A 4,703-nucleotide genomic window follows, 5' to 3' on the forward strand; every position below is an offset into this window, starting at 1 on the left:
AATCCTATTTCATTCATTCCGTCTATGCGACACAAGGGCTAACGTAAATTAATCAAAGCCCGCTTAGTCGTCATCCTCCTCCAGTCCAGGGTCCAAGCTGACTCGCATGGCTGGTATGTCGAGCCAGTGGTGTCCACATTGGTCCGGACAGGTGATCAATTAGGTGAGGCGACATAGCTGGTCTCAGGAGAGATTTGCCGTTGTCGCTTTTATGGTGGGGATGTCAGTGGCACATCGTCAATATTAATCTCTAGGCCCCTTTCTCCCTTTATAATGAGGCTCACTTGAACTCCTATGTATAGCAAGAAGGTTGACATAAATGAAACATCAATCATAGCAGTAAGAAACGTGAATGGAAAAACTGATGAGCTCAACATTTTTCATTGTACGAATGCTTCGAACTTCAGACTGCTGTTAGCAGAAATAATGCATGTTGTAATCGCGTCAAACGTGGCTGTGACGATTATCTGCCCTCTGCTGTTCAGTGCGCAGAGCCTGCACGCATATCCTTTGTTGGCGCTGTTATCGTGTTAAAAGCGCGGCGACCAAGCTGTGTCGTGTCATATGTGTTTCTGCCATGAGCTGCAATCAACGGCTTTCGCATATCGGCGTCTTCATTGTCACATTGGCGACGAAGATGGGATAAGCGGCACTGAAGCTATGGCCACCACTTACGGCAAGCTGCCGGAGTTCTGCCCGGACTCGGGAAACATCGACGTCTAACTAGAAAGGTTCGAACTATTTGCGAAAGCAAATGAAATAGACGACGGAAAGAAGCTTGAAGTCTTCCTAACCATAATAGCAGAGAAGGCCTACGTGACACTGCGTAGCTTACTGCTGCCGAAAACGCCCACCGAAGTAAAGTACGAAGACGCCAAGAAGGTGCTGCAACAGCACTACGCCCTGAAGCTGTCTGTGGTCACCGAGCGATACCACTTCTACCGGCGGAACCAGGAGTCAAATGAAACCATCGCACAGTTTCTTGTAGAGTTGAAGAGGCTCGCCGCGACATGTTCTTTCGGAAATTTCCTCCAAGAAGCGCTACGGGACCGTCTAATTGCCGGACTACGGAGCGACACCATCCGATGCCGTCTTCTCGCCTTGCCCGACGATGAGGTCACCTGGGAACGGGTGTGCAAGGTAGCCACCGCCATGGAGGCTGCACAGAAGGACACCCAGGACATGCTGTGCGACAGCGCTGGGGCCAGCAACGCTCAACTGCACTGACAAGGAAGCCAAGGGAAGCCTAACGCAACAAGCAAGGTACTGGAAAAAAACTATACGCGAAAAACTGCAGTAGAGTGTCATAGGTGCGGTGGTCAGCACGCTCCTACAAGGTGTCCATTTTTAAAAAGTGCTTCTTTTAAGTGTTCTAAACGTGGTCATGTCGCAAAATGTGCAAAACGCGAGTTGTTCATGCTGTAGAAGTAGCGGCAACAGAGCAGGATTTGCAGGATTTGCTGACTATATGTCAAACAAACAGAGCAGGCAGTCCGCCTCCCATAGTAGTAAAAGTAATCATAAACGGTCACGAAGTACCGATGGAATTGGACACGGGGGCTGCCGTTAGAATCATGTCTGAAAAAGACTTTGCAGAGAACTTCCCTGACCTATCGTACAACTGTGAGGACGTAAAACTCGGAGTGTACAACGGCACCGCAATCAATGTAAGGGGCGTTGCCCAAGTCGATGTGAAGTGCGGGAAGCAAAGCCACCGCCTACCGCTCGTCATTGCCAAGTATGAAGAAGGGGTGCGCATGCCGGTGCTCCTCGGTTGTGACTGGCTCGCAAAGATACAAGTGAACTTGCCCGATGCCTTGCAGAAACTGCATGAGGTTACGCTTAAAGTACAAGCAGTCGCGCCTCTAAAAACTCGAGCAGCTGTAGAATCATTAAACCAACAGCACGCTGATGTTTTTCAACCAGGCTATGGTGCTATAAAAGGATACAAGGGTAGCATTCGAACGAAAGAGAATGCAGTTCCAGTTTTCTGTAAGGCGAGGCCTGTACCGTATGCCTTGCGAGAACAAGTGGAAAAGAACTGGCGGAACTAGAAAAGGCTGAAGTAATTAACCGGGTGCGGCACAGCACCTGGGCAAGGCCACTACTAATTGTGCCCAAGAAAAATGGACCAGAAATAAGGATACGTGGTGACTATAGAGTCAGTGTGAACAAGTGCCTCGAGGTAGATCACTATCCATTGCCACTTCCTGAGGATATCTTTGCGTCCCTGGTGGGAGGAACCGTGTTCACTGTGTTAGACTTGGCAAAAGCTTATTTACAAGCATGCCGAAGAACTTCTAACGGTTAACACGCACATGGGTCTCTTTAGATACCGGCGGTTGCCGTACGGCGTTGCGAGTGCGCCTGCTATGTTTCAGGCAGTCATGGATCAGGTTTTGCAGGGCATACCTGGCACAGCCTCTTACTTAGACGACGTGCTGATTGCTGGGAAAGACCTACCAGAGTGCTACAAATGAACGAAGGAAGTGCTAAATGCCTCACTAAGCACGGGATCCGAGTAAATGTGGCGAAATGCGTTTTCTTTCAAGAAAGAGTACAATAACTAGGGTACGAAATAGACCAACACGGTCTGCATCCCACGGCGAATAAAGTCAAAGCAATCCTTGAAGCACCGAAACCGAGCAATGTGACCCAGTTGAGGGCATTTTTGGGCCTAGTGAACTTCTGTGCAAAATTTTTGCCCAATTTGGCCGGACAACTAGAACCGCTTCACCAGCTTCTACGCAGGGGAAGCATATGGCAGTGGTCGCGTCAGTGCGATGAGTGTTTCAGGCGATGTAAGCAGTTGCTAACTAAAGAAACAGTCTTGGAGCTGTACGACGTAAAAAAGAAAATCCAGCTGACATGTGATGCATCTGCTTACGGGCTGGGCGCGGTGTTATCGCGCGTAGTGAATGGCGTTGAGCGTCCGGTCGCATTCGCTTCCAGATCAATGTCACAGGGGGAAAGAAACTATGCCCACATTGAGAAAAAAGCACTCGCCATCATTTTCGGCGTAAAGAAATTTTATAAGTATCTTTATGGCCGCAGCTTCGTCATTATCACTGACCATCAACCACTCACGGTAATTTTTGAAGCTCGACATCACAGCAGTGCTGTGGCAGCGGCGCGAGTCCACCGCTGGGCCATTTTTCTGTCGAACTACCGTTTCCGCATTGTGCACAAAACAGGGGCAAAGATTAGCAATGCTGACGGCTTGTCGCCTCTACTATTGTCTGAAAACACTGGGGATGTAGATAAGATTTTTTACTTTTCTCCTGCCAGAGAATTGCCCTTAACTGCAAAGGACATCGCACATGAAACATCTAAGGACTCTGTCTTGAGTGCTGTGCGTGAAATGACATGGCATGGCTGGCCGCGGTCGGTAGATACGCAGTATCAACCGTTCTTTGTAAGACGGTTTGAACTTTCGGGAGATGATGCCTGCTTAATTTGGGAGAACCGAGTGGTTATACCCCGCGCTCTTCAACAGGAAGTACTGTTGCTGTTACATGAACAACACATGAGAATCAGTAAAATGAAGGCCCTGGCGAGATCAATAGTATGGTGGCCCGGAATCGACAGCAGCCTCGAACAAACTGTAAAACAATGTCACATCTGTCAGAGTGTAAGGCCAGTGGGCCAGCCAGCACCACTGACCCCATGGAGGTGGTGTACTAACAGTTGGGAGCGAGTGCACCTCGACTTTGCTGAAAAAGAAAACGAGATCTTTCTGGTCGCAGTCGATTCACACTCCAAGTGGGTTGATGTCAAAATAAAGAATTCAACTACGGCACAAAAGACCATTGAAACAGTAAGGTCATTGTTTGCAAGCTATGGGTTGCCTCAGGAGATAGTTACGGACAATGGGCCACAGTTTCGAGCGAAAGTTTCATGATTTCTTGCAGGCAAACGGGGTCGAGCCTACTTTGACTCCGCCTTATTCTCCTCAACCTAACGGCGCAGCAGAATGAGCAGTGCACATTGTTAAGCAGTCATCGCTAAAGCAACTGCTAGAGCATGAACGGAGCCACAGTTCCAGATCCTTGCAACACAGAGTTGACAACTTCCTTTTCGCGTACAGAAATACGCCGCACACATTCACTGGTAAAACACCATCAGAGTTGGTTTTAAAGAGAAAGCTGCGGACAAGACTTACCCTGCTCAAACCATACATGGAAGCTACGATCAATTCGAAGTCCGAGAGGGAAGTTCGCAGTGCAAATGAACGTAGGGGAAAGCCTAGAGCATTTTCTGTGGGCGATCGCGTGCTCGTGCGTACTCTTAGTGGTGAACTTGTAAAGTGGCGACCTGGAAATATTGTGACCGTGAAATCTCCGGTAACGTACCTGGTGAATGTAGATAAACAAACGCGCTTTGTGCATGCCGATCACCTACGTTGCACTTCTTTGAAACATGAAGAGTATGTGGAAGACTGTGGTGCTGAAATGTCTTTGCCGCAAGCCAGTGATATTTTCGAAAGGGGAAATCGCTCAGCACAACCGCCAGTGTCGTCACCACAACCACCGCACACCCCTCCTGTACTTAGACGTAGCACACGGGTGACGCCCACCAGATCGACTGATGTACCATTGAATGTGATTTTGTTTGTGGGGGAGTGTTGTAATCGCGTCAAACGTGGCTGTGATGATTATCTGCCTTCTGCTGTTCAGTACGCAGAGCCTGCGCGCGCATCCTTT

General features: G+C 48.9%; 1 pseudogene; it reads left to right on the top strand.

The window, feature by feature from the left end:
- The first annotated feature begins 657 nt into the window (after positions 1–657).
- Positions 658–1,337, top strand: LOC119389744 (uncharacterized; annotated as a pseudogene).
- Positions 1,338–4,703: the final 3,366 nt, after the last annotated feature.

Source organism: Rhipicephalus sanguineus, chromosome 1 (assembly GCF_013339695.2).
Source record: "Rhipicephalus sanguineus isolate Rsan-2018 chromosome 1, BIME_Rsan_1.4, whole genome shotgun sequence".
Classification (NCBI taxonomy): Eukaryota; Metazoa; Arthropoda; class Arachnida; order Ixodida; family Ixodidae; genus Rhipicephalus; species Rhipicephalus sanguineus.